This window comes from Mytilus californianus, unplaced genomic scaffold, assembly GCF_021869535.1.
Source record: "Mytilus californianus isolate M0D057914Y unplaced genomic scaffold, xbMytCali1.0.p SCAF_5, whole genome shotgun sequence".
Classification (NCBI taxonomy): Eukaryota; Metazoa; Mollusca; class Bivalvia; order Mytilida; family Mytilidae; genus Mytilus; species Mytilus californianus.
The window spans coordinates 96,377,211-96,390,196 of NW_026262701.1; the positions used below are offsets into that span (position 1 = coordinate 96,377,211).

Sequence of the window (12,986 nt, forward strand, 5' to 3'; positions counted from 1 at the left end):
CCCAATAATTTATATATAACGACCAGTCAACTGATACTGACATTATCACAGAGTACACATCAAAGGAAAAATGCACAAATTACCGATAAATTGTTAAATATGATATCATAGAATTAAATATGTTTTATTACAAAAAAATGTGTTCTCAATCTTGTCGATAGATATAACAGAATTTCATATCAGTACCAAAGACAACTCTCCATCCAAGTCACAATTTGTAAAAGTAAACCATTATAGGTTGAAGTACGGTCTTCAACCTGAAGCCTTGGTTCACACCAAACAGCAAGTTATATAGTCCATATCAATCATGACAATAAACATAAACAAACAAAACAACTATCGCTTACTAATAATCCTGACTATATGTATTACATGAACTTGTTGCCATCAGAAATGAAAATATAAATATTCCAACTAACAAAAGCATATGCTTACACATGCAAGCAAATATAAAGCACTAAATGCTAATACCAATATGAAGCTGTCATCTATAGAACTTACAAAAAAAAATGTCAAGATTATAAACTGCAACAAAATGTTAAAAAATATAAGAAGCCAGCTGACAACATGTTCTAGAAAATTATTTGCAATTAATATTTCATTCCAAATCCATTACCACAAAACATCTTCTTACAGTTATACTACATCTGGAAATTAGTAATAACAACACTTAAGTTATAACCTGTACCTTCAAAACTAATAGCTTCTTCTAAGACAAAAGTCAGATGAGATATTCATCACTTGAAGTTCTCCAGCTAGAAATAGAAAGGGGCAGGGTGCCAGTGAAGGGCAGGGCACTATTTTATGATAGGAAAAGGCACTTCTCATTTCTTTTGTCTAAGTATATACGTTTCTGTGTGTATCACGAGTTAACTTTTTTTTTACTGTATATGTTGTTAATAAAGATGCGTAAGTTGTTGTTTTGATAATTTATTCTATAAAATTTGCATTAGAAAAGTCATTCATACTACATGTTCATAAAACATGGCAATACACATTCATACATCAGATCACTATTAACCAAAAGAAGCGAAATAAACTTACTATTCTCCCCCCCCCCTTGGAAAAAGGTGTCAGGGAGGGGCGCAATTGAAGGCACCCAGGGCGTGGCTAAAGGCGCCCTTCTTATTTGGGCTAAAGAGACCACTGTCTTCTATACATATAAGATGTAATATACTCATATTCGAACGGCCAATTATAGTAGTCAGAGGCGGATTTAGAGAGTTTTTTCTGGGGACCCCCCCCCCCCCCCCCCCCTTTTGTGGGAAAACTTTGGTTGATCATATACATGTAGTGAATCACTGAAGCATGACTGGAGCGGGCCCCCTCTTATGAAAATTTCTAGATCTGCCACTGGTAGTCCATTTTGTCTAGCAGTAATCCTCAAAAGTAAATAATACGTTTTTCTTATCAACTTGATTATAACCTTGCTAACTATTACATAACTGTCAAGACACAGTATGCATGTTAAAACTACTTGCATTGTCATAAAGAGTAAACAATCATATTCCACAAAACAAAGAAAAAAGTGTTTGTATCGTTACTCTAGTTATTACAAACCATATATATATATTATCATATGTGACTATCAAACCTCCTTCAATGATAACCCTGATTTACCAATACTACAACTAAAATCAATAAACAGCTGCGCCATGAGCGCATGATACGCCGTCGTCTTGTGTGTGAATTTTTATGCAATAATCATGAATAGTTTCTGCCGTACGGCCCGACATGCGAAAACCCACTTTTTTTTACAAATAAACTCAATATCTCTAAAATAAAATTTTGAATCAAAACCAAAAAGTATACAGATCTTAAGATTAATATAACTAAGAAGTGTGTAAAGTTTTAAGCAATAATCATAAACTGTTTTTGAGATACAGCGTGACATGTGAAAAACCCCTCCCCCTTTTTTACAAAATACTCAATAACTAAAAAATAAAATTTTGAATCATCACCAAAAAGTATACAGATCTTAAGATTAATATAACTAAGAAGTGTGTAAAGTTTTAAGCAATAATCATAAACTGTTTTTGAGATACAGCGTGACATGTGAAAAATCCCTCCCCCTTTTTTAACAAAATACTCAATATCTCTAAAATAAAATTTTGAATCATCACCAAAAAGTATACAGATCTTAAGATTAATATAACTAAGAAGTGTGTAAAGTTTTAAGCAATAATCATAAATTGTTTTTGAGATACGGCGCGACATGTGAAAAAAAACACACACCTGTTTTAGTTATTAAGTCCAGTAACTCAAAAAGTTTTAATCTGATTTTCACCAAAAAGTATACAGATCGTTTGACCATCATAAGAAACAACTATGTTAAGTTTCATGAAATTTGGATAAGTCGTTCTCAAGTTATGGTGCGACATGTTTACGCCAGACGGGCGTATAAAACCAGGAGAAAAAAGACACTATATATTCTAATGCTTGGAGTGCAAGATTCCAATAAAAAAAACCTATACCCACAAACCACCGATCTCAATACATGTATAAGCAGCTAAAATACGGCAAGCTTTTTAGAAAAGCTATTACTTGTACTAGTATATCATGTCAGTCAAGCGAAACCGGGTGTGAGGTATTGGAATCTGAGAGAATGGCTATTGTTTCAAATACACTATACTCATATACTACCTCAAACAAAAACAACTTACATGACTTTAAGAAGAGAATATTTCTGCATGCATATGCCTTGCTTTTAAATTTCAATTATGCGCTGCTGTTATTCATAAAAACTATACTCAAATGGGCATTATACGCATGAACGTGTAAATAATTTATTTGATTGGCTATATTGGTCTGAAATTTGAATATGAATTACAAGGCAAAATTGTATTTTGTTTTCAAATTTTAAAACCAACAAATAAACGGGACAAGAAACTGGGGCTAAGGAAACGGTTTTAATGCAAAAACCGTAAAGCTTATCTGGGACATACTATTTTATTCTTTTCCACAAATTATGCACATTTAGGGAGAAAATAGAGATGTGCATGCAACGGATGTTTTTATTTACTCATAATAGCATTTTTGCTGCAGATTATATCAATTATTAGCCGAAAGCTTCATATGCGGTATCGGGTTTGCCTATTATTGAAGTCCGCATAAGTGACCTATATATGGCTAGTTGTCTCGTTGAAATCACGAGTGCACACCACGTCTTCTTATTTTGTATGACATTAAAACACAAAGTTGAAAATTCTAAAATATGTTGTAAAGACATTTAGTTTTAGTAGTTGAAAACTACAGGTATAAGAAGGTCTTGATGCGGGGTTCTTTATTTTTGTAATTTTTTGGCCATTTTTCTCTATTGTTTATTTTTATTTGGTAATTTTTCTCTATAACTTATTGTTTGGCCCATTTTCTGCAGTATTGACCCATTATTCTTCATTATGTAAACCCGAACCAGACCCTCGTATATATGTTTAGACCTTAAGATGACGTTTATTTTTAACAAGTTGTTTGGTTGATGTCTCATCATAGTAGTATACTCCACATACCCTTTTATTATCATATTTATAGTTTTTGTGTATTATATTATAAGGTGTTTCACTTCGATCTTTGATGAAGTTGTAACAGTAACACTGTACATGCTGTATGCACAAAGGATGTCAAAAAGTTTTCTTCTTTGTACCATCATAAGAAGAAAATCACGCATTCTCATCCTTCCTCCTGAGGCGATTTTTTTAAGATAATTTTTTTGGGGGGTATTTTCTTTATTTTGCTATAGATCGAGACTCAATAATGGCACTGATTCTGCCCTAAAAAAATGGGAGACATGACCATCTACGGACTATTGGATCATAGCTATAACCGACTTCGTTTTAAGCTCATCTGGCCCAAAAGGGCCAAGTGACAGAGCTTCTCTCATCACTTGGCGTCCGTCGTCCGTCGTCGTCGTTCGTCGTCGTCTGTTAACTTTTACAAACATCTTCTTCTCTGAAACTACTGGGCCAATTTTAACCTAACTTGGCCACAATCATCATTAGGGGTATCTAGTTTACAAAATGTGTCCGACGACCCCGCCTGCCAACCAACATTGCCGCCATGGCTAGAAATAGAACATAGGGGTAAAATGCAGTTTTTGGCTTATATCTCTGAAACTAAAGCATTTAGAGTAAATATGACAGGGGTTAAAATGTTCATCAGGTTTAGATCTATCTGCCCTGCAATGTTCAGACCAATCCGACATCCCGTTGTTGGGTTGCTATCACTGAGTAATCTTTTACAAAAATATTCTCTGAAACTACATAGACAAATTCAACCAAACTTGGCCACAATCATCATAAAAGTAACTAGTTTAACAAATGTGTCCGATGAACCCGCCTACCAACCAACATGGCCGACATGGCCAAAAATAGAACATAGGGATAAATGCAGTTTTTGGCTTATATCTCTGAAACTTAAGCATTAAGAGCAAATCTGACCATCAGTAAAAATATTTATCAGGTTAAGATCTATCTGTCTTGAAATTTTCAGACAAATCAGACAACCAGGTGTTGAGTTGCTGCCCCTGAATTGGTAATTTTAAGGACATTTTGCAGTTTTTGGTTATTATCTTGAATATTATTATAGATATAGATAAACTGTAAACGGCAATAATGTTCAGCAAGGTAAGATCTATAAATAAGTCAACATGACCAAAATTGTCAATTGACCCCTTAAGAAGTTATTGCCCTTTAAATCAATTTTTAACAATTTTTCGTACATTTTTGTAATATTTTACAAAAATCTTCTCTGAAACTACTGTGATAAATTTAACCAAACTTGGCCACATATATCATTAGGGTATCTAGTTTAAAAAATGTGTCCGATGACCCACCTGCCAACCAACATGGCTGACATAGCTAAAAAAAGAACATATGGGTAAGATGCAGTTTTTGGCTTATATCTCGGAAACTAAAGCAAAAATATAATGGTTGCATTATTTCATGCATCAATTGTAAACAAAAATATCAGGTGAGCGACACAGGCTTCTTGAAGCCTCTAGTTATAAAATGTGACTTGAGGCTCCACATGGTGACCTCTATCAACACTGGTAGTCACTGGTTTTCTACTTTTAATTAGTGTTTGTCCGCCTGCAACGAAAGTCACTTAAAAATGTATAAAGCTTTATATATCAGAAAGGAGAATACATAGATGCTTTATACCAGGTAAATGATGCGTTTTCGTGGTTTTGTCTATTTATTAGATACTATAAGCAGTAGATCTACGATATTTGGTGTATGGAATTATCGTTAGGTGTACATGTCTATCTGGCAAGGTTCACCTGACCTTGGCATGATTTTCAGGGTTCCCATAAGCAATAGGTTAACTATTATTTGTTTCTGGTATGATTGTTAGATGTACATGTCACCCCGCCACATTCTGTATGTATGTGCCTGTCCCAAGTCAGGAGCCTGTAATTCAGTGGTTGTCGTTTGTTTATGTGTTACATATTTGTTTTTCGTTCATTTTTTGTACTTAAATTAGGCCGTTAGTTTTCTCGTTTGAATTGTTTTACATTGTCATTTCGGGGCCTTTTATAGCTGACTGTGCGGTATGGGCTTTGCTCATTGTTGAAGGCCGTACGGTAACCTATAGTTGTTAATTTCTGTGTCATTTGGTCTCTTGTGGAGAGTTGTCTCATTGGCAATCATACCACATCTTCTTTTTTATATGTCAGTGGTTATCATTTGTTTCTGTATCTCGTGTCACTCTTTTGTTTGTTGTTTTGTGTATAATTCAGGTTGTTTGGGATTCTCTTTTGAATTAATTTACAATTTCACTGAGGTGACTGACATCTAGATGTATATTTCCTATGTGTCAAAAGTGCATGTACCGTGACCTATTATAGTTGTTAATTTCTGTGTCATTTGGTCTCTCGTGGAGAGATGTCTCATTGGCAATCATACCACATCTTCTTTTTTATACATATGATATTAGTCGCCATTTGTCAGTTGCCTTGTATATATGTAGCTAGCTATGGGGTATATGTTTTGCTCATTGACGAAGGCCCTACGGTGACCCATATTTGCTAACATCTACCTCCTTTGGTTTCTGGTGGTTAGTTGGCTCATTGGCAATCATACCCACATCTCCTTATTCTATATTAAACAAGACTACACTATTATTAAATGAATGTTTATATTTGGTTGTCTGGCTTTTGGTAAAAAAAAAGGCTGCTCTGATCAATGTTGATATAAATAAATTGATACTTTGAAGTATTCTTTAATATGCTTGACAATTTGAAAATACATGTTCGGCTATAAACAGTGATAATGACAATTTTAGATATATAAATTTGACTTCAGGCATGGTAAGCAGTCATTTGACAGTAAACAATTGCAATACATCCATTAAATTCAGATGTGATACACTATTAATATTTCCGGAAATTATGAACTTTTGTTATTCCAAATGTCAAAAATGAATAATTATCCAAGGTATTCACAGCCATCCAGTAATGTAATATTTCTAACAATTATTAGTTTGTGTGATTTGTTCAATGACCAATTTGATTCAGGTCCAGTTAAATCCAAACATCACAACATGGCACAATGCTGTTATAATGTTATATAAATTTTCCCAAAAATAAACAATAAATAATTAACACATAATTATGAATTCATCCATTCTTTCACAAATTTGAAATATGGAAGTGACTGACATCTACATGTATATTTCCTATGCATCAAAAGTTCACATACACATGTATTATATTTGTTTGTAGCTGGCTTCATTTTCTGGCTGGGATTCTTGCTCACAGCAATTATAATTCTACAAAACAAAATATATATTGATACTGAACTTGCGACGTACAAGTATTGTGTAGTATTGTAAATAATCTAATATCATACATATGTCGATACGAAAGACAACATTATTTATTTATTTTAAGACAACTGTGAAAACCTAGCGGTATACACTCGTTTTTACCCTACTGTACAATTATTGTATCAAAATAATGTGAACTACCATTTATGGTAATATGACGTTGGTTGATATCTGCGTGTAATGTAACATGGTCTGCTTACTGTTCTTTTCCCTCAGACTCTCAACAGACGAACTACATCTGTGAGAGCTGATACTGGGTCTTTACATGTTGGGGGAAACTAGCTTAGAACAATGCCTTTGATGGTGGATGGCATTGCTGCCGATGTAAAGGCAGGCCGGGCGTTGTTGCCGATGTAGAGGCAGGCCGGGAACAACAACAGGAAGGAAAACCAAACTAGAATATCAAGAAACTCGCTATTAATTTAATAAAGAAAACATTGAAAGTACAATATAATTTAAAAGTACACATTTTGAAGTCAAAATAAGTTGAAAACAATGATAAAAATACTACAAAAAATTCAAGTTAAATACCAAATAATAACAATGATAATTACTGATAAAATAAACCTCTGAATTAAAATATTAGTTACTTATAAACTTTATTTATTTTTTCAAAATAAAATTAAAAGAAAAATAATTTTAAATCTAAATTATTTTCAAAACCAAGAGACTCACCTAGAATATCAAGAAACTCGCTATTAATTGTATAGCGGCTTGATCAGTTTATATACTAAGTTTTGAATGTTTTAGTAACCCTTAACTGACTATAACAAACAAAAGAATTGATGATTTATGAGTTATCAATAAAATTTAGAATGGTCAAATATAGTTATGGTCTAAGATTAGGTCGAAATTACACGTCACATAAAACTGGTTTTTCTTTCATCTCTTCAATTTCTTATTCTAAAATTGCCAATTTATGTTTCGAATATATTTATTACCATTTCCCTAACTATAATATAAAACAATTACAACGTAAATCCATATAACATAGTATAAAATAACATTATAAATATTAATCCGGATCTTAATCAAAAGTAATTATGGAACTAGATTGTGCTTTATGGCTTAACACAAATAAAGCTGCTGATGTGAGTTGACCGTTGTCTGAACTTTTAAGATGTTTTATTAACTTTGCTGGACATATAATCGAAGGTCCATTTGGCCACAGCTGAAGTTTTATTGCACAGATACGTTCAATAGTTTGTTAAAGTATTTATTTGACATGTTTGAAATATCCTACGCTTTGAAAATGTATAGAACAGTTAAACAATAATTTTGTATAAAATAGTTTACAGAGTAGAACTTACATACATTAACTAATAAACTATATGAAATAAAATAAACTGCATTTTTCTATTACAATAATATAAAACGTGATAAACATAAAATCGAAGGAATAATTGTAACGTCATCTATATCCAAAATTTATGTCAAATATCTGTCACAATATATCACTCTCCTTAGAAATTTTGGACTCCAAAATTAAATAAATTAAAAAAAAAATATTTTAAAGAAATCGCATACAATGTTATGTTTACTATATTAATCTGAAAATGGATTTATAACTTTTAATTATTAACGTAAATAAATAATTAATATCCATATTAAACCTCAAAACAATATAAAAGACAAGCAATTGAGAAGATTGCGATGCAAAAAAAAAAAAAGTATTATAGTATTTTGTTGTTGATTTTAAAGTAAGCGATAAAAAAACTTGAACTAATTTTTTTTTTTTTTTTAAATATTTTTTCTCTTTTTTTTTCTTTTTTTTCTTTTCATTTTTGAGACTGCATGTTAATCATACTGTTTAATTGGTGGTTTTATTGTAATTCTTTATAAATCAATTGATGTCTATGATGTTACAATATTTTGGTATTAATTTTAAATCTTGTTCTTGAAAGTTTGTTACCCGCATGCTTACAATTGAACGTTTATTTTTACAGTTAATGAAATTTAATTAAAAATATATGCAAAGTGTTTTAAACAAAATGTTGCAAAAATATATGAAATATGAAAAGACTAGAATAAAACTTTAACAGAATTTGAATTGCTTACTTCAGTCTCTAAGTTACTGTTTAATCGTTTTTATGGCGTTCCTGCTTCTGAGTTTACCCATTATATTAAATATTTGTGGCGTCCCTGCTCTTGAGGTAGCCCTTTATGTTAAGTATTTGTGGCGTCCCTGCTCCTGAGGTAGCCCTTTATTTAGTATTAGTGTGGCGTCCCTGCTATTTAGGTAGCCTATGCAATATGCTTGCCTGTATATATATATATATTAAATTATTATTACTTTGTACCGGTATTAGATTATCTAACAGTAAACCGCAACAAGAATTTGTCTAACTTGTTCCTAATAGGTAACTAACAAACAAGGAGATTTACTTTATGTAACCCTAAATGAAAGTTGAACCTAATCTTAAAGATGACTGATTGCAAATGATAATATTGACAAGCGTTTGAAATACAAACATAGTTCTAATTAACATCATTCTGAAAAGTTATTCAATGGATGATTTAAATGAATAAAATTTTACAACATTTTATCAAAATAATTTTATAACTTATTTTAACAGTGTTTTAGTTAACTTTTGCTTAAAAATTGACAGACATGAAACGCAATACGATTTGTGAAATGAAAATGAACATTTTGTTTCATAGCTGAAAATTTAAAATTTAAATTTTGATCTTAAAAATAGATTTTAAATAAGCATTTGATATACTCACAGTTTCATGAAAATATATGTTTACAATAAAATACACAACAATATAACTTTAAAGTTCTTAATATCACTGAAGTTGATAATAGTTCTTGGTTTTTTGAAAATAATGCATTATAATGTTCTTTGATTCTGATTTTCTTTCTATAGTTGATATCGTTGTACAATTGTGTATTCTAATTAAGTCACAAATAAATCATTAACTGGAAACAGATATAAAATTGAATAGTCCGAAAGGTACATAAATAATGTTTAACTGTAAATATTCCGGTTCGAATTGTCTAAACACTGGCGTGCTGTAATGTCTGGATATCCATGTTTGGTGTTGGTGTCAGCTCTTAAAGGTTGTCCAAAATTTATTAACGGGCCTCCACCAATTATTGTATCAAAATAATGTGAACTACCATTTATGGTAATATGACGTTGGTTGATATCTGCGTGTAATGTAACATGGTCTGCTTACTGTTCTTTTCCCTCAGACTCTCAACAGACGAACTACATCTGTGAGAGCTGATACTGGGTCTTTACATGTTGGGGGAAACTAGCTTAGAACAATGCCTTTGATGGTGGATGGCATTGCTGCCGATGTAAAGGCAGGCCGGGCGTTGTTGCCGATGTAGAGGCAGGCCGGGAACAACAACAGGAAGGAAAACCAAACTAGAATATCAAGAAACTCGCTATTAATTTAATAAAGAAAACATTGAAAGTACAATATAATTTAAAAGTACACATTTTGAAGTCAAAATAAGTTGAAAACAATGATAAAAATACTACAAAAAATTCAAGTTAAATACCAAATAATAACAATGATAATTACTGATAAAATAAACCTCTGAATTAAAATATTAGTTACTTATAAACTTTATTTATTTTTTCAAAATAAAATTAAAAGAAAAATAATTTTAAATCTAAATTATTTTCAAAACCAAGAGACTCACCTAGAATATCAAGAAACTCGCTATTAATTGTATAGCGGCTTGATCAGTTTATATACTAAGTTTTGAATGTTTTAGTAACCCTTAACTGACTATAACAAACAAAAGAATTGATGATTTATGAGTTATCAATAAAATTTAGAATGGTCAAATATAGTTATGGTCTAAGATTAGGTCGAAATTACACGTCACATAAAACTGGTTTTTCTTTCATCTCTTCAATTTCTTATTCTAAAATTGCCAATTTATGTTTCGAATATATTTATTACCATTTCCCTAACTATAATATAAAACAATTACAACGTAAATCCATATAACATAGTATAAAATAACATTATAAATATTAATCCGGATCTTAATCAAAAGTAATTATGGAACTAGATTGTGCTTTATGGCTTAACACAAATAAAGCTGCTGATGTGAGTTGACCGTTGTCTGAACTTTTAAGATGTTTTATTAACTTTGCTGGACATATAATCGAAGGTCCATTTGGCCACAGCTGAAGTTTTATTGCACAGATACGTTCAATAGTTTGTTAAAGTATTTATTTGACATGTTTGAAATATCCTACGCTTTGAAAATGTATAGAACAGTTAAACAATAATTTTGTATAAAATAGTTTACAGAGTAGAACTTACATACATTAACTAATAAACTATATGAAATAAAATAAACTGCATTTTTCTATTACAATAATATAAAACGTGATAAACATAAAATCGAAGGAATAATTGTAACGTCATCTATATCCAAAATTTATGTCAAATATCTGTCACAATACAATCCCCACTTCAGATGTTGGTTCACTCATAGAATTATAATTTCATATATGTTACACATGTAATATACCTAGAAGAAAGTCTCAATTACATTAGAACACTCCCAATCATAATTTGCTTGATAACAAGATTAAAACATAGATTGTTTAGTTGTATTTGATTTTAGCACCACTGATGAGAAATACATGTTCACAATAAAACAATATTGTAAATTATCTACTTTAATATGTTGTAAAGTATATGAAAAAAATAATGAAAAGATATAAAACTCATAAAGGAGTAGATTCACTAACCCATCATTTTGGCCCTTAATATTTTTCAAACTGAAAGTTTTGTGAAAACTTGATGAAAACTGAAAACATAATTATTATGTCAAAATGTGGAATTGTTTCAGCAAGAGAAGATTTTTACCAGTTGCGTCGACGTCATAAGTGATGTTTTTTGTGATATCATAAATGTAAGTGACTTTCATTTAAACCAGATTTTTAACATAATTAATATTTATGACAGTTTTTTGGCAAAATTGACAGTTGCGCAACCCCTCGCCCACCAATATTATACTAAAAGTATTCTTTACTTTCAACCATAATTTTAATGGGCAAGGACTTGTGTCACATATGAAATCATGAAAATAAGGGGATAAAGGTGGCAATTTCAAGAACACATGAACTAAAATGAAATCGGTTCCTATTTCAGTCTTATATATTTATAATATATGAAGCAGACATTTTTATTATACTTTCAAAAATAATACATTGAGCAATACATTCACAATAGATTTACCCAAACAACTAAAGTTTAAAAAAATCACATTTACATGGCCTTTAATTGGGGTTACTTGCTCTACTTTTTTTATATACCAAACACTGATGAAGGATAGGAAGAATAACTCTCTGCTTTCAAAGCATAGTTTTCTGTAAGAAAAAAATAAAACGCTGTAAAAACATGATAAAATTAAACATCTAAAAGTTGAGGAAAACTACGGAAGCCGATAAGGGCCATTAAAAAAAAAAATTTTATGTCGTAATTACGACATAACATGTCGTAATAACGACATCACTATGTCGTAATTTCGACATAACATGTCGTTAAAACGACATAACATGTCGTTTAAACGACATCGCTATGTCGTAATTTCGACATAACATGTCGTTATAACGACATCGATATGTCGTAATTTCGACATAACATGTCGTTATAACGACATCGATATGTCGTAATTTCGACATAACAAGTCGTAATTACGACATCACTATAGCTATGTCGTAATTTCGACATAGCATGTCGTTATAACGACATCGCTATGTCGTAATTTCGACATAACATGTCGTTATAACGACTTCGATATGTCGTTATTTCGACATAACAAGTCGTAATTACGACATCACTATAACTATGTCGTAATTACGACATAGCTATGTCGTAAAAACGACATCGCTATATATATAAAAGAATATGGATTATGATTGCCAAGAGACTAAATGACACAGAAATAAGCAACTATAGGTCATCATAATGCCCTCAATAATGAGAAAAGCCCCCGCATAGTCAGCTATGAAAGAGGGACGAAAGATACCAGAGGGAGAGTCCCCGAAATGACAGCTGTTTAACAATTTAATTCAAACGAGTGAAAATAACGGTTTTAATAATGTACAAACAAAGACCGAAACACGAATATGTAACACAGCAACAAATGACAACCCCTGAATTACAGACTCCTGACCGCTATC

At 31.4% G+C, this 12,986-nt stretch overlaps 1 long non-coding RNA gene across 1 annotated transcript; it reads right to left on the minus strand.

The window, feature by feature from the left end:
• Nucleotides 1-7,224: 7,224 nt before the first annotated feature.
• On the minus strand, nucleotides 7,225-11,253 carry LOC127700301 (uncharacterized). Its single transcript, XR_007981534.1, has 2 exons — nucleotides 10,677-11,253; nucleotides 7,225-7,692 (listed from the first exon to the last, which is right to left on the minus strand). It is a non-coding gene; the product is annotated as an uncharacterized LOC127700301 (long non-coding RNA).
• Nucleotides 11,254-12,986: the final 1,733 nt, after the last annotated feature.